Below are 18744 nucleotides of genomic sequence, written 5' to 3'. Positions count from 1 at the left end.
ACTACTACTACTACTACTACTACTACTACTACTACTATTATTATTATTACTACTACTGCTATTACTACTACTATCACTACTACTATTATTACTACTACTATTACTACTACGTACTACGATTACTACTACTACTATTCCTACAACTACTACTACTACTCCTACTACTATTATTACTACTACTGCTACTATTACTATTACTACTACTACGACTATTATTACTAGTAGTACTACTATTGCTAGTACTATTATTATTACTACTAGTAGTACTACTATTACTACTACTACTACCACAACTATCACTACTACTACTGTTATTACTACTACTATTAATACTACTACTAGTAGTAGTAGTACTACTACACCGATTAGGATAACCACTCCTGTCTCTTCATCACTTCTTCAGTTCTCATCTCTGGTGACAAAGTGAGGGCCGTATGGCCCCCAAGAAGACAGACACAGCAGTTAGTTTTCTTGAAGCTTGTCTATCTGGCTGACATGGACTACCATAGGAACCTGCAGTGTCAGTTCGCTCACAGTGGGGAGACAGACTGTACCACAGCATTAATCCTCTAGCTACTCACAACGTCTGCGCAATACTTCACAACAATCTTACAGTTCACCAAACATACATGACTAACATTTTTACATATTAAAGACTGAGACAAGCGAGAAAAAAAGAAATCTTGGGTTGTAACAGATTGTGTGTTCAGACCTCTCTGACCTGCTCCTCTCTCTGCTTGAAACGGACAGCTGCGGGCTACTAACACTAACAGCTTCATAACACCATTGAATCTCCAGCCAAGCTCCTGGAAGTGGATTACAAAACGAACAACGTAGGCATCAGATTTTGACAAGAAGGAGGAATGCGTTTAATAAAAGTCTGTGGAGTAAGTCAATAAAGCTTTAAGTTTAAAACACAGAGCCACGAAAAACATAAATGTAGAAACAAAGTACAATATGAAAAATCCACCACAACAGATGGACGAACAGTAGACAGTATCTCCGGCAATCAGTCAGGAGACAGAATGCTTTGACAGTTTATGCTGTCATGTTAAAAACTGTCTCAATAGGAATTAATAGCTGATTTAGATGTAGTTGTATAGACCAACACACACACACACACACACACACACGCACTCTCTCTCTCTCTCTCTCACACACACACACACACACACACACGCACGCACGCACACACACACACACACACACACACACACACACACACACACACACACACACACACACACACAGACAAAGTGGCGTGCTGTATAAACATCACATACATTCAACAAGTCCTGACTCTGTCAAGCAGAACCTGCTAACAGTCAGCACTGCTACCCGTCTGCAGACCCCTCAGATGGGTAATGGTGAGGGAGATCACCAGTACTCGTGAGAGGAGATCACCATTAGTGGTGATGTCTATTTGGGGTGTCAGAATTAATCTATTGGATCTGTTTAAGGTTTGCTTCCAGCCAGCAACTCTATAGCTGAGTCTCAAAAGGACAACTTCTGTTCTGAGTACATATGAGTGCATTTATCACACTCATTGTGTGGTGCATGAATTATAATCTCACACTACATGCTGCCATGGGGCTCTCAGCTGAACGGATGCTGCAATATCGGATGGATATTACATCACTTTCACCAATGTCTGCCAGCGGCAAATGAACTTTTTCATGGATTCCACATTTCTTGTCTATTTTTCCATACTTTTATTTACCTGTTGCTGTTCTTCTTAGCTGGAACCATCACTTCTTCCACCACCGTTCTTACGAGCTTGAAAAGTCTTGAAAGCCCTGGACATTCCTGCTATGTAGCCAAGATGGAGACCACTGAGGATGAGAAGTAGTCACCACTTCACACTCAACTTTTGGGTATTCTTAGTACAGTAGTGTGAACACATGAATAATCTCAGACAGGCTCAGAGCTGATGCATCAGCAAAAGACATTTTAACACAGGACATCAGTCTGCTGACGGCATCGACTGATGAATGCAAACAACTGAGACAAAAAAGTCAGATGTAAAATAAAATAAATCCTTACTGGGATTGTGAAAGGTGAAATGGAATAAAGCAGCTAATAACAAAAACATCTGAAGCGTTTCTTTAATACTGTGAGAAGACAATTTTATTTATTTATTTTTTACAGTTTTTACCTGTTACATTACATGCAGGGAAAACATTTACTTCAGGCACAGATAGAAGGAGCGACTCTCTTTCTCTAACGCTGCCAGTGTAGCGCTGTGGCTTTCTGTATTGATTTATTTAGTTCATTCCTTGATCATGTCTGGTGTTCTGCGTAATCACAGAGTCCTGTGTGATTGTCTGACCTCCTGATTGTGTCTCATTATCTTCCTGTGTGCTCCTGTTGTGTGTGAAACCGCTTGACTCTTCGTGGTCCAGTCTGCTTGTACTGAAACATTTTCTGTGTGCTCGTGCCTTTGTTCAGCACTTTTTAAATCCACAAAATTTTTGGTCTTTATTTTCCTTTTTCTTTTAAATCAAATTCAGGGATGTTGGGTCTTTTGTATCACATGCAGCAACTGGTGGTGAAATACTTGATAAAGACACGTAGGAATGTTCTGGTGATGGTCAGGTTTGTATCCAGGAGAGGAACGCAGAAGGACAGATGATGGTTGACTTTGCAAAAAGGATGGAAATGGCTTTAGTGAATAGTCTCTTCCAGAAGAGGCAGGAACATAGGGTGACCTGTAAGAGTGGTGGTAGGAGCACACAGGTAGACTACATCTTGTGTAGACGGTGTAACCTGAAGGAGATCAGTGACTGCAAAGTAGCAGTAGGTGAGACTGTAGACAAACAGCATAGGATGGTGGTGTGTAGGATGACTCTGGTGGTGAGGAAGATGAAGAGGACAAAGGCAGAGCAGAAGACGAAATGGTGGAAGCTGAAAAAGGAAGAGTGTTGCATGACTTTTAGGAAGGAGTTAAGACAGGCTCTGGGTGGTCAGGAGGTGCTTCCAGATGACTGGACAACTACAGCTAATGTGATCAGGGAGACAGGTAGGAGAGTACTTGGTGTGTCATCTAGAAGGAAAGTAGATAAGGAGACTTGGTGGTGGAATGAGGAGGTACAGGAGTGTATACAGAGAAAGAGGTTAGCTAAGAGGAAGTGGGACACTGAGAGGACTGAGGAGAGTAGACAGAAGTACAGGGAGATGCAGCGTAAGGTGAAGGTACAGGTAGCAAAGGCCAAACAAGAAGCTCATGATGACTTGTATGCTAGGTTGGACAATAAGGAGGGAGAGACTGATCTATACCAGTTGGCAAAACAGAGAGACAGAGATGGGAAGGATGTGCAGCAGGTTAGGGTGATTAAGGATAGGGATGGAAGTCTATTGACAGGTGCCAGTAGTGTGATGGGAAGATGGAAAGAGTACTTTGAAGAGTTGATGAACGTGGAAAATGAGAGAGAACAAAGACTAGAAGACGTGACTGTTGTGGACCAGGAAGTAGAAAAGATTAGTCAGGATGAAGTGAGGAGGGCATTGAAGAGGATGAAGAGTGGAAAGGCAGTCGGTCTTGATGATATACCTGTAGAGGTTTGGAAGTGTCTAGGAGAGGTGGCAGTAGAGTTTCTGACTGGGTTGTTCAACAGGATCTTAGATAGTGAGAAGATGCCTGAGGAATGGAGGAGAAGTGTGCTGGTGCCCAATTTTAAGAACAAGGGAGTTGTGGCAACTACAGGGGAATAAAGTTGATGAGCCATACAATGAAGTTATGGGAGAGAGTAGTGGAAGCTAGACTAAGGGCAGAAGTGAACATTTGTGAGCAGCAGTATGGTTTCTTGACAAAAAAGTGTACTACAGATGCAGTATTTGCGTTGAGGATGTTGATAGAGAAGTACAGAGAAGGCCAGAGGGAGCTGCATTGTGTTTTTGTAGATCTGGAGAAAGCTTATGACAGGGTGCCCAGAGAGGAACTGTGGTATTGTATGAGGAAGTGGCAGAGAAGTATGTTAGAGTGGTGCAGGACATGTATGAGGACTGTAAGACAGTGGTGAGGTGTGTGTAGGTGTGACAGAGGAGTTCAAGGTGGAGGTGGGACTGCATCAGGGGTCAGCTCTGAGCCCATTCTTGTTGCTATGGTGATGGACAGGCTGACAGATGAGGTTAGACAGGAATTTCTATGGACTATGATGTTTGCAGATGACATTGTGATCTGCAGTGAGAGCAGGGAACAGGTGGAGGAGAAGCTAGAGAGGTGGAGGTTTGTCCTGGAAAGGAGAGGAATGAAGGTTAGCCGCAGTAAGACAGAGTACATGTATGTGAATGAGAGGGACCCAAGTGGAAGAGTGAGGTTACAGGGAGAAGAGATCAAGAAGGCGGAGGATTTTAAGTACTTAGGGTCAACAGTCCAGAGCAATGGAGAGTCTGGAAAAGAGGTGAAGAAGCGTGTCCAGGCAGGATGGAACGGGTGGAGGAAAGTGTCAGGTGTGATGTGTGATAGAAGAGTTTCAGCTAAAATGAAAGGAAAGGTGTACAAAACTGTGGTGAGACCAGCGATTTATTTTCAATAAAATCCTGTTAAAGTAGAAAATGAAAAGTGTTTGAACAAAACTTATTTTGTTTCAAAGTTAAAACATCTGGAACAATCAGGTAAACTGACATCTGTAGCAGAAATCACAGACTAAAACATCTTGTGTCAAGAACACATCTTCTGCTGTTAAGCATGAGTTGGTTTCAAGGAAAACTGGAAGCTATTATTAAACAAACAACAAAAAACACACAAACTGTTTTTCAGACAACACGCACAGAGAGAGAGAGAGAGAGAGAGAGAGAGAGAGAGAGAGAGAGAGAGAGAGAGAGAGAGAGAGAGAGAGAGAGAGAGAGAGAGAGAGAGAGAGAGAGAGAGAGAGAGAGAGAGAGAGAGAGAGAGAGATGCACATTTGTACACAAGTAGTTTACTTCCTGCTTTGAGTGCTGACCCTCCAGGTGTAGGCCTAGTCCGGTGTTGCTGCACTTTGGCCTCATTGTCTTGTCTGCTTTGTCTCAATAACAAGTCTCTCTCTCACACACACACACATGAACACACACTCGCACATGAAACTAGAGCAAGCATGCTGCAAAAACATTTATGATCAGCACCCAGATCGCATTGGTGTGTGTTTGCCTGTGTGTGTGCGTGGACAAACAGGCACAGTGTGTGTACTGCATCTTTTGTGTGTGTGTGTGTGTGTGTGTGTGTGTGTGTGTGTGTGTGTGTGTGTCTTTCTGCCAGGCCTGCACTAATAGTCTTAATGCTTCCTTAGGAGTTGCCCAGAGCTGCATTAGCCTCTGGATGGACCATTGATTTGACGCAAAGAGCCCCAGCCATCCACGCCCCCAGCTCACCACGCACACACACACACACACGCACGCATAAACGCACACACACACACGCACACACCACCCAGCCCCTTAAAGCTCTATATGGCCAGGCTTCCTGTCTCGCGCCCATGGGGTTATCTCCCAATGCAATTAAGGTGCTTTAAAAGTGCATTTTCAGGAAGAAGAAGCATGGGGGGGGGGTAATGAGGGAGAGTGCTGGCTGGACATCTCTGCTGCTGAGTGCAATGGGTAGCCCCCGCTACCGGCCAGACGCTGAGATGGATGGGCACACCCCGACTAAGAGGAGAGCGATGGGGGGAGAGGAAGTGGATACATTATTAGAGGGGGAACTGTGCTTGTGTGTGTAATATTAGAAGGCTGGGGGGCTTATAGTGCAATAATACTTGGAGGAAAATAGGTTTGACTATCATCCTTTCTCTGCTGTAGTAGATGGACCTTGATCATTGATGATGGGCAGATCAATATGCAATTCAAAGTTGATTATATCATTTAACTTATGGGGTTTATTCAGTTAAATTGCTCTTTCAGATGTCATATTGCATCTATTTCCTGCTGCAGCTCGTCATATTGTTTTTTCTCCACAGGAAATAGCCTCACTGATATTTGGAGTGAATATCTTTGATAACAGCGCTTTGGAGGAAGCACCCAAGTGAGACTACAGGGCCTTCTCTGGTAGGATTGATGGAAAAGTGATTATATTTGGAGTAATAGAGTAATAGGGCTTGTGAAATATCAGTCATGGTCAGACCAAAACCCTGAGACACTCATTCTGAAATATTTAAAACAGAACAGGAGCGAGGTTTGATAGAAGAAAAAGAGGCAATGTTCACACGGAAAATACGTACAATGGTAACCCAAATGTCAGAAATCCATTCAAATTATGTATCATGTTATGATAGATCATTAGATACGTCAACCAGGTGGAAAGAGCGTCTACTCAACAGATGGTTGCTAGTTTGATCCCCAGCCAGTCTAGTGTTCATGTCAAAGTATCTCAGTAGGAAAGTGTACTCCAGCACATTTTTGGTGCCAGTCCCATTGAAGAGTGGGAAAAATCTGCTGCACATGTAGGTTTAAGGGAGCAATTTAGATTTGTTGCAATTAATTATGAACTTGATGATATTGTAAAATTGTAAAGCTAAATCGATGAAACACGTTTTTATTTAATGGACAATGGAGTTCAAAAGAACTCATGAAACGTCTTCACAATTATCATTTAACTGACTGATTCATTTTAAAATGTTTTTTCTCTCTCTCTCTCATTTGTTCCTGAATGAAATAATTAATGATATAGTGAATGCAAAGAAATAATTAAAAATCACGCAAATCAGTGATGATATTTTGATCGTGTGCTTACAGGTTGAAGTGGGCTCAGTTTAGTAAAGTGGTGCACCTGCTTGTGCTCGACAGTAAGCCGTTTCCCTGTCCGGATGATTTAGACACATTAGGGTTAATGGGCTAATTACTGCGGCTGCTTGGGCTCTCTTGCTGCATGTTATGCAATATCTGGGAGGATACAGACAATTGGCTTTCAGCATCTGACACAGATGGAGAATGTCTGACTGACTGCATTCCTGCTGCCCTAAGCAATCCTCCAACCCGCTATAGAAGAGACCACATGCTGTGAAAGGGATGGAGGGCTTTCTCAAAAATGTGGGCGCATTGATCTTCCAGTTGGCTCAGGCTGACGGTCTCCATCAGTGTGTGTGTGTCTCTGCGATGTAGTGTTCCCTGACAAAAGAAAAATAAGAAGACAAGGGGGTGTATCCTCTTCTAAAACATGCACACATTACAGATTTATAAGTATAAAGAAGAAGAAATGAAAGATTGGAGAGGTACGTCCAGCAGAGAGGAAGACAGTGCTGATATCCCCCGGGCTCCAGTGAATAACAATCGCTCATCAGCGAATAAAGAAACAAGATGTTTTAGCAAATAAAGGCATGACTAATGCCTCTCTGTCTTCGGTGTGGAGCAGATGAGAGGCAGGCGAAAGAGGAGACGAAAGAGAAAAAGAATAGAATAGCAATAAAAAAGAAGAGAAGAAAAGCAGTTGAGGAGGAGGAGGAGATGGAATTGCTAGCACACTATAAGCTAATAAAGTGGGAGTACACTCCCCTCCCAGCCCGCCTCTGGTCCTGCTCCGCTGCCCTCAGTGAAACTGCTCTGTTTCTGCAATCAATAGCTCCATAATTTCACCCAAATAGCTGCCCTGGCTGCTGTGAAATGGCGACAAATCACAGCCACGGCAGTTTGGTGGCAGCAGCGCCACTGCAGCTCACCGACCTCCAAAGCTCTGACGAAGGGCCATATTCCATTAATCTTCCTGCAGATAACCAGAATGCAAACTGTGAATAAGATTTGTGAAAAAGACAGCAGATCTGTGAGATGAAGAGGGAAAAAAATTAAGAGCGAGTGCAGCGGCACATATTTAGACAGGACTCACAGGCATGGAGGCAATGAGGCATTTTATAGCAGCTGGTTCTGAAGCAAGAAATGGTGTTTTGATTGCTTTGTTAGGTCTGTGGTTGGGGCCCAGAAAAGACTTGGTGGAGTGTTTCTTTTCCTCCTGAGTCACGCATGCTTTGTTTGAGTCACACACCACTGAGGATGGGCACACTATGCATCACAATGATAATGAACGAGCAGGAAGACGGAGGAGAATGTCAGCAATGTGTTAAGGAACATGTGAGAGAAGAATTAAAATTCAGTCATTGTCTCTTTGCCCTAAAGTCTGGAGTTTCTCAGTCCACTAAACATTCATGGAAAACAGTTTTCTCCTTGACAACTGTAGACTTGCTTTAAAAAGAAAAGAAACATCCAATGATGAGGAATGTATGTAACACTCCAGAAGCTCCTTGCTGAGAAAAAATTAGATCTACATCTACAAAGCACATTCAGTATTTGAGGGGATACAGACCACAACCTCCAGAAACTTTGTGAAACAAGATCTGTCAGTCATACTGGATCATCAGGATCTGCCTCCAGGCCACCAAACGGACTGTCCAGAACTCTGTCCAGGTCCTCACTGGTGCAGAAGGGGAGCGGCTGAAGTCCAGCATGAACCAAAGTATGGAGTGTGAACCGATACCTGGAGAGGCGTCAGTTTACCTCTGCAGAGGCCCCTTGAGCAAGACGTGAACCTCAGAAACTGCTACCAGGGTAGCATCGCCCTTCACTCTGCTCTTATTGCATGTCTACAAGCCATTTGTTTGTCTATGTGTGTGTGTGTGTGTTTGTGTGTTTGTGAGAACCCATGCACACATGAGGAGAACCTGCGAACTCCGCACAGAGCCGGACTCAAACCCAGAACCATCTTGCTGTGCGGCGGCAGCGCTACCCACTGCACCACCGTGCCGCCATATATTGGGATATACTTCTGATAATCACTATAGTTATTAGTGATTATCAGAAGGGTCCTGGGTTCAAAAACTGTTCTGTTCTCAAAAGAAAAAAAGATGAGAGACAAAGAGCTTTATTTGTCATTATACACAGGGATGGTACAATGAAATTGAAAGGCCAGATGGAAAGTCGGTCCAGAGCCGCTGCACCCTGGGTGCGCCGCCACTGCGGGCCAACATGACCTAATATTCCTTAAATGCATGCTTTTCCTGATAATGGGGGGAAACAGGAGAACCCAGAGAAAACCCATTCAGACACAGAGAGAACATGCAAACTCTTCACAGAAAGGCCACGTTGGAAATGATGGGGTTTGAACCCCTGACCTTCTAGCTGTGAGGCAGCAGTGCTAACCACTACTCCAACGTGCCGAGGAATAAAGTGCTTGAATTTGACCAAGAGTTCAACTCTAAAATGTTTCATGTTACTCAAAACAGAAAAAGTGATAATATTAACATTTTATTGGGATTTTTACCTCAATGCTGGTAAAATTCTCTGACACCACAGCCTGGTAAGACCTGTCTCCTGAGACAGAAATGAGCTTGGATTTCAGTCTTTGCAAGTCTAAACAAGATCCTTAATTGAATTGAAAAGCTATTAACATCCTTTCAAGATAAAATCTTCAGAGAAGCCTCAAAGCTAAAATCTTTTACTTTCACTCTATCCAATGCGGATGCAGACGCATTATTTTCTGTACTGTGCACCTTCGCGCATTTGCGCATTAACACTGGCCACTTTTGGTAGACAGTCATGTGATACCGTACTTGAATTCTATTGGCTCTATTGGCATCCGGAAGTGCGCTACGTTCTGTGAGTCTCTGACTTACATGAGACACAAAAGTGCTTTAAACAGTCTATCAGAGTGTGGTAAAAGGTAATATAGATAGAAGGTGGTTTAATATCAGTATGGGGAGGGTTCAGAAACATTTGAATTACAGAATATAATAAGATAAATAGATCGTGATCTCAATCGCAGATTCCTTAATCACGTGTGGTTCCTGGAACGCATTAACCGCAAAGAACGGAGAGCGTGAAATGAATTTCCCATTTTTGGTTGAAATTTTACTTTAATGGTGTCAAAGAAAAGTCTCTTCTTGTCCATTTTCCTATAAGTAGGGCCTGTAATGTCAACTTTTTGTCTCTACTGCTCACTGGGGATACTTACCCCATCTTAATAGCATCTAGATCACATTTAAAGCTGTTACAGCAACCATAAGCAGGAAACAGGTCAATATGTTGGCGGTGGTGCTGGGTTTTAAAGAGGAGAGGAAGTGCCGGTCTGGGGTCTATTAGGGAGCATAATCCTGATATAGCTATTGGAATGTGGACACACCTCATAACGCTGGACATAAAAAGGTGCACACAAGCAGAAAACAGACATGCTTATGTATATAAAATATACAGCACAGAAAGCAGAGATATGGTGGCCAGGATGTCTTTGAAGCATGCTTCCGCCGACGCTCTGCTTGCTTTCTAAATGAATCTTGTCATTTGCAGCAGTCTGCCCTGGAAGCGTGCCTGTCCCCTGACGTTAAAGTGATGATTACAATCTCTTACATCCAACTAGTTGGCTGTTATTGAGTTGGAAAATAGAGTATTGTGTTGAACTCCATCAATTCAGCTTTACATACATTCCGCTGAGCTGCTTCAAGTACCAGATAACAAGTGAATGTAAGAGTAGAAGTGGTTCACTCAAAAAGAAAACCTTTATCTTCAGTTTTCCATTTTATTTAAATTTCAAAAGGGAGTTCTCCTTCCATCAGCATAGTTTTCCACAAAATGTGTCCTGATAATCATACTCGTATCAATACTGGTGAAGATTAAGTCACAGGGACTAGCCTGAAGTTAACAACCACTATGGGGGAGCCGGAGTCTCTAAGTCTATTTACTGAAGAGAAATGCAAATGTCATGCGCAGTCATGATAAAACTTTGTCAATGTGAATTAATACATTTGGAATTCATTAGTCAAATAAAAATAACATGATTAAAGATCCAATGAAACAAATGTTACCATTCACCAATAGCTTGAAATAACAGGAAAAGGAATAAATGGAACTTGTTCCAGTATAGTGTTCGTGATGAATTAATAAAGGTGTCCATTGCACCACAATTATGGGTTGAGTTGGGTTGGGTTGTTCAACAGGATCTTAGATAGTGAGAAGATGCCTGAGGAATGGAGGAGAAGTGTGCTGGTGCCCATTTTAAGAACGAGGGAGATGTGCAGAGTTGTGGCAACTACAGAGGAATAAAGCTGATAAGCCATACAGTGAAGTTATGGGAAAGAGTAGTGGAAGCAAGACTAAGGGCAGAAGTGAACATTTTTGAGCAGCAGTATGGTTTCATGCCAAAAAACAGAGTACTACAGATGCAGTATTTGCTTTGAGGATGTTGATAGAGAAGTACAGAGAAGGCCAGAGGGAGCTGCATTGTGTTTTTGTAGATCTGGAGAAAGCTGATGACAGGATGCCCGGAGAGGAGGAGAGGAGGAGGTGGGACTGCATCAGGGATCAGCTCTGAGCCTCTTCTTGTTGCTATGGTGATGGACAGGCTGACAGACGAGGTTAGACAGGAATCTCCATGGACTATGATGTTTGCAGATGACAGTGTGATCTGCAGTGAGAGCAGGGAACAGGTGGAGGAGAAGCTAGAGAGGTGGAGGTTTGTCCTGGAAAGGAGAGGAATGAAGGTTAGCCGCAGTAAGACAGAGTACATGTGTGTGAATGACAGGGACCCAAGTGGAAGAGTGAGGTCACAGGGAGAATAGATCAAGAAGGTGGAGGATTTGAAGTACTTGGGGTCAACAGTCCAGAGCAATGGAGAGTCTGGAAAAGAGGTGAAGAAGCGTGTCCAGGCAGGATGGATCAAGTGGCGGAAAGTGTCAGGTGTGATGTGTGATAGAAGAGTTTCAGCTAAAATGAAAGGAAAGGTGTACAAAACTGTGGTGAGACCAGCGATGTTGTTTGGTCTAGAGACAGTGTCACTGAAGAAAAGACAGGAGACAGAGCTGGAGGTAGCAGAGATGAAGATGCTGAGGTTCTCTCTGGGAGTGACCAGGATGGATAGGATCAGGAATGAGTACATCAGAGGGACAGCACATCTTAGAGGTTCTGGAGATAAAGTCAGAGAGGCCAGACTGAGATGGTTTGGACATGTCCAGAGGAGAGATAGTGAATATATTGGTAGAAGGCTCCTGAGTTTTGAACTGCCAGGCAGGAGGCCTAGAGGAAGACCAAAGAGGAGGTTTATGGATGTAATGAGGGAAGACATGAAGGTAGTTGGTGTGAAAGAAGAGGATGCAAAGGACAGGGTTAGATGGAGGCAATTGATTCGCTGTGGCGACCCCTGAAGGAAAAAGCCGAAAGGAAATGAAGAAGAAGAAGTCCATTGCACCACAATGAAGCACCATTTATGTTAATTTAATGACTCAATTCAACATTCAATTTACAATGATGAGATAGGAGATATGTGAGATATGAGCCATCGCTCTGTCCATATTTTGTTCAACATACGTGGAATCATCAGCTGAGACCGGATCTCGTTTTTTTCCACCACGTGTTGGTGGATGGATACAACATCAGACCGCATCTTGTTCTCGTTGGTGAAGTAAAGCTGTAGCTCGTGTTCTCATAACTTTTTTGTTTCTCTTCATACTTCATTATTGTTTGTGTAACTTAATCTATAATTCACAGTTAAAGTTTGCATGTCTATTGGTTGATTTTTCCCCCATAATTTATGGGGTTGGGGGATTATTTACGAGGCTGAAATGAATGAGTATAATTTTAGTTCTTTAAAATGGGAACTTAGTACAGAGCCCCTAAGGTGACATGAAGGAAAAAAAAGGCAGCTGGATCCCACAGGAGTGTCCCTGAGGCAGGCAAGGCGTCTTAGACGGCGGGACTACTTCTCTAAAGGGCCCAACTTCATCTGGCACATCGACTCCTATGATAAACTCAAGCCATATGGCATTTGTATTAATGGAAGTGTCGATGGTTTTTCAAGGAAAATTGTCTGGCTAAATGCTTTGACAAACATGAAATGGCAGACATAAAAACATGTTATATGATGGCACTGTGAGCTGCTGATGGGCATTTTAGTTGCTATCTTATTTATAACACTGTTGTTATGAGCAAACATGTCAGTTATATTGAGATGCAAAAATCTCACTATGTTCTTCAAGGTATTTAATATTAAAATGAATGTAGATCACATTCTTGATTCATTTTTATCAGTAAGATGATCTTCACCACTGATGGAATATGTTCTAGAAGTTGCATGTATGACAGAAAAGCATAGAAATTTGTGAATGCACAAAACATTTTCTCATTTTGTAGTACTGTGATGTCAGGAGGTGCTATAAAAATGAACAGTACAAGCTCTTGATTTCTTCTTCAGTGTGAAGACATTTTATTGGTTACTAGCATGAACTGAACATTTTAACAACTCTAACAAAGTGCAGCCTTGAAGTTGAGTTTGGGTCAAACAGTAAAGTCAAATTGAGGTTATTTAATCATGGTATGCTTCAATGCTGAAATAGGGCTCACAGCCAACCACATGACAGAAAAAAAACTAACAAAAGAATGTAATCAGAACAACAATGATGCATGTTTATATTAAGCCCTTATAAGGACAGTTCTCAAAAATTCATAGAATATCCATTTCAAGGCAGTTGCTGGACAGGATGTTGTCAAATTCAGTGCGAAATTCAGCTTACGACCCATAAGTGCATGGTGGTTCAAGAGCTGCTCCACAGGTGTGAGCCACCGGTCTCCTGCTGAGCCCTATGTCAGCACTGAAGCACACCAGGACTTTCTCAACACAGATGACAGATGAGTCTGTGCAGAAACGAGAGATTTTCTCAGCTTGGACTTGGTCAGAATTTTTCACGTATCGTTGTAAATGGTTAAAGGTTGTTTCTTCTGTCTGAGACAGAAGTGTTTTTGTTGTTTCAAGCAGCTTGCACACTCGTTTGCCTGTTGGATCATAAATTACATCAGTTAATCGCAAAACTTTGTAGGGGCCATAAAAGGCGGCTGTGCGGAAGTGCAAAAGTAGCATCTCGCAAAAGTAGTGCTAGATCTCTCAAAGATGGAGCTTTTTTTTTCTCTCTCCATGCCTTTTTTTTCTCCATGTCACCTTAGGGGCTCCGTAACTTAGAGGTCAGTCAGGGAGCAAATTAAACTTGTATCTAGAGGTTCTACTGTAGATGATTCAGTATCACTACTAAGTTGGTATTGAGTGTGATTGGCTATCTTTCAACTACCTCTGGCCCCCTAGGGATCCTCTACAGGGTAAGCAGTTACAGAAAATGACTCAATGATAGCAGGACTGCAATGATTACACATCTATACAGAACTCCTTTTCCATTGATATCCAAAAATCTATCCAAGTCATTTGTGAATGTTGTTTTTAATGTGTGATCTCCTGATCCCTGTATGTCTCTGCTGTGTTAACAATAGGAAGTGATGAGCTTTCCAGTGAATGTGACTTCCATGCAGTGGCTCAGTTGGTAGAGCGGGTCGTCCAATGATCACAGGATTGGCGGTTCGATTCTCCCGCCCAGCCACCTCAGAGTGTGAACTGACAGTGGCAGGTGTCGGAGCACTGCTGAGGCACCCATGAGCAAGGCGCCATGTCCTTTACAAGTTGCTCATTAGGGCGCACAACATAGGAGCTGACCCCCTTGTGTGTGTTATGTGTGTGCGTGCTTGCGTATATATATATATATATATATATATATATATATATATATATATATATATATATATATATATATATATATGCAAGCACGTATGCATAGTATGTATATATATATATACACACTATGCATATTATATGCATATATATATATATATATATATATATATATATATATATATATATACATACTATACATAGTATATGATTAGACTTTATTGAATTACAAGATTGTGTTCTTAACTTCCCTTCAGGTATCAAACAGTATTCAAAATAAAAAACATTTATAGTTACAGCCACAATAATGACAAAATAAAACAAGATGTCACAGAAAAATACGTGTGAAAAAAAACTTTTGGTTTCATTAGAGACAAGGAGAACTCATTTTTAAAGACCTCAGCTGACTAAAAACATTACTTTGACCCTCTCAGTACCAACACTTGGTCAAGTATTGTGGTTTGGAATAAGGTTGGGAGTTCAGCCACCATCAGAACTGAAGAAGCCTCTTGGATGAGAGACGAAATGTCATCAAAAACTTTCGTAAAGTCCAGTGGATTGATTTAAACAGCTTTGGGCATGCCACTAGTGTTTACTTCATCAGGGCCTGTACACACTACATATGCATGACTAAAAACTAACTGTGACCTAGAGTGTACTGATTTCCCTTCAGGGATCATTAAGAAGTAAAAAAAGTAAATACATTTTGAAAAAATTGTTTTTACAATGCATAAAGTAACTAATTGTCTACATAACAATGCAGAGTTCATTTTACCTCAAGAAAGTAGTGCATCCCTGGGATGCGCTTTAAGAAAAATTTGTGCATCCCTACATGACGTTTATGCATCCCAAAAGTAATAACAGAATATACGGTAGAAGCGTACACAAGGATTGAGTTTTGCCAATAGCACAATATAACTGAACACTATTATAACTGTTAATTTAAATTTTTTTATTAATATTGATGTCATAACTATTTAACTAAAAAGAAAAAAGAGTAAAATTGTACATTAGTTTTATAAAATTGTTAGGTAGTCATCAAAAAAGTTTTAAAAATATAGAAAGATGTAATACAGTTTTTTTTTTCACTTCTGCTTTTCACTCAATAGTTTTCTTTGCCTTTAATTCATATACAGTGGTACCTCTACTTACGAAATTAATTAATTCTCAGTCATCAAGATCATAGTTATCCAAAATCTGTTTAAGTCAATCCACTGGATGTTAAGAAGGTTCGTAAGTAGAGACACGTTTTCCATGAAAATGCCCTAATCTGTTCCAAGTCCAAAAAATTCAGACATAAATGTTTTATACAGCATAAAAATGCATCAAAACATGTAACAAATACATGTTACAATTATATTATTACACAATAAATGAGAGTTGTGCACAATGTAAAAAAAACAAGAAAATAGATTAAAGGATAAAAATGACGGTCATTTACCTTTTAACTGCTGTCCTCATTGTTTTTTGCCCTCTTTGGTTCATGCCCTCTTGCCCCACCATGAACAACAGAGTGAATTCCATTCCTCCTTCTGAACTTCTCCAACCACACACACAATGCCTTAAACTCCTTAAACTTCCTTTTGTTTTAATAACGTGGTGATTATAGATGCATTACGGACGCGTCCCTTTTTCACGCTTTTCTATCACCTCTTGCTTTGTACGGAAAAAAAAAATCCTCTTTTCTCCGTCACTTTCTTGGGGGTACTCTAAAAGTACTCTAAAGGTTAATATATTTATGTAAAACTATTAGAACACGTCACGGGTTGAGGGCTGAATAACGAGGACGCTGCATAAAGGACGCTGCATAGAGCTACACATAGAGGTCCCTCTTAGCCAATGGGATGCCAGGATGCTAGGTAATAGCCAATGACAGAGCAGCTATAAGAATGTTGCGATCAGGAACCTATGGGAGCTACGAGTAGCAGCCCATAGTGAATTTTTACCTTTCATAACTCAACATTTCTTTCGGGAATAAAGACAATATTTTCTACTTATGAAAAATTTCTTAGAAAATTTCGTATGTACAGACATTCGTAAGTAGAGGTACCACTGTACTGTATTCTCCTGTGGACACTGCACCAAGCTGACAGAGCCTTTTCCATACACATTTCAGTAATATCTGTCAATAATATCTGTCTCTTTTTCTTGATTAACTGTTGATTGTTTTTTATGCAAGAAAAGCACTCATAGTCACTTGGTTTTTCTCCAACTTTTAGATATTTTTCGGAGTCATGGTGATAATCAGTTGATCGATCAATCGATCAGTCGATCAACCTTTTTTTTGTATAGTGCTTAATCACATCAGCAGACATTTCAAAGCGCTTTAACAGACAGAGAGACTCAACGTGACTCTCCAAGGAGTAGTGACGTGTGGTGAGGTTTATGGCTGGTGAGGCACTGACTTCATCATAATCAGATTTACAAACATATGAACCTACAGTTTAGCTTATTTACCATTTAATTAGCAACAGTGAGTGGGTTATATTTAAAGTCTCATAGCAGAATTATTTACACGTACAAACTTTTAACACACAAATAAGCACATTTGATGCAGAAGACAGGGTTAGATGGAGGCAAATGATTCGCTGTGGCGCCCCCTGACGGGAAAAGCCAAAAGGAAAGGAAGAAGATTTTTTTAAAAACGTTGTTATGTTGTTACTTACATATTTGTTTATATGTCATGTTTACTTACAAATGAAGTCCATGTGCAGCTCCTTTTGAACAAAAGCATCTAAAAAAATTTGAGTTGAGATATGTAATCCTCCATTTTTATCGTAAGGCAAGGCGAGCAGAAAAAACAAACGGCTGCACCTGACTCCCTGACTATACGTAGATTGTAGCTTGCTGTCACTTATTCTGTGGCAGAGGAGTCCCAAGAAGAATCCATGGGATTACCAGCGCCCCCTACCATGAGGCAGGAGAACTGCGTGCGTCAATTAGTGCCTCTTCGCAGCCGTTTTAGGACTGCTCAACTCACGAAAGACGTTACACACATACAGTTGTTGACAAAAAACACAGTACATTATACACCTGGGAAAGAATGCTAATGTTGTATCCATACTAGGGCTGTCAGTGTAACGCGTTAATTAGATTAATTAATTATGCTGCAAATTAACGAGCTATAAAAATTAACGCAATTAATTGTGAGTGGCAAGTCAATGCGCAAGCATTTTAAATTTGGCCCATTGAGGGACTCGTAGGCTGCGCCACTAGTCAAAAGCAGGGTGACTGACAACAGAGATGGACGCGACACAGGAGAGCGAGGTAAGCCCACTCGGACCTTTGGGAGGAAAGTTTATTTATAAAAAGAACAAAGACTGGACTATCAACAAAAACCCAGTGATATGTACCTTTTGTAAAAGAGCATTTTCAAATCACCGAAGCAGCTCCAGACTAACGTATCATTTAAATGTAAAACATGTCAAGGACACAGAGTTGAACGTTAGCTTACCCTTTTAAAGGAAAAGCCTGTTGGCATCTTGCTATTGATGTTGCCTTATTTAGAGGCATGTTATACTATTCATATTGAATTGCTGTATTGAATCAGCTTTAGTATTCATTTTGATTGAGAGTCTGCTTATATGCCTATTTGAGACTCTGCCTTATTTTATTTCTGAATTGTATTTATTTTATTGAACTGTATTTGTATTGCATTTTTGAGAAATGCACCTGGCCTAATTGGTTTGTTGATGTGCTTGGCCTTTTCTCTTTTGAATTTCATTTATAAAGCACACTTAACCAATAAAAATGTGGATTTCAAAAATCTTCTCTTCTTGGTCTATTCTATTGATTAGTCACGCACTACAATTTTGTTATGTCCTAGAATTCAAATTCTTTATTTGGGGCCCTTTAGCAGGTATGAGATTAACATGCGATGAATTAGATTAATTAATTACAAGTCCTGTAATTAAGTAGATCAATTTTTTTTTTTTTTTTTTTTGGATCCGCTGTGCACTGGCGTCGTGCCCGGAGTGTCCCCTGCCTCACGCCCTGAGACTGCCGGGATAGGCGCCGGCTCCCCCGCGACCTGCGTTTGCGGATTAAGCGGTTTAGCAGATGAATGAATGAATGAATTTTTTTGATCGCCTGACAGCAATAATCCATACACTAACATGTGGTAAAGAGCAAGATCCTGTCTCATCTGATGTTGTATACATCTGTTATTGACTGTACAGTATACAGTATATGATTATATAGGACGTTCTTGCTATGAGCTAACAGCGCTACACGCTACTCCAACGTGACACCCCCTGCTATGATTCATTGTTCATTATTGTTAACAACTTCACCATGTGACAGATCCATGG

Source organism: Antennarius striatus, chromosome 9 (genome assembly GCF_040054535.1).
Source record: "Antennarius striatus isolate MH-2024 chromosome 9, ASM4005453v1, whole genome shotgun sequence".
Taxonomy (NCBI): Eukaryota; Metazoa; Chordata; class Actinopteri; order Lophiiformes; family Antennariidae; genus Antennarius; species Antennarius striatus.
The sequence above is the reverse complement of the archived record's forward strand: the minus strand, read 5'-3'. Positions refer to the sequence as shown.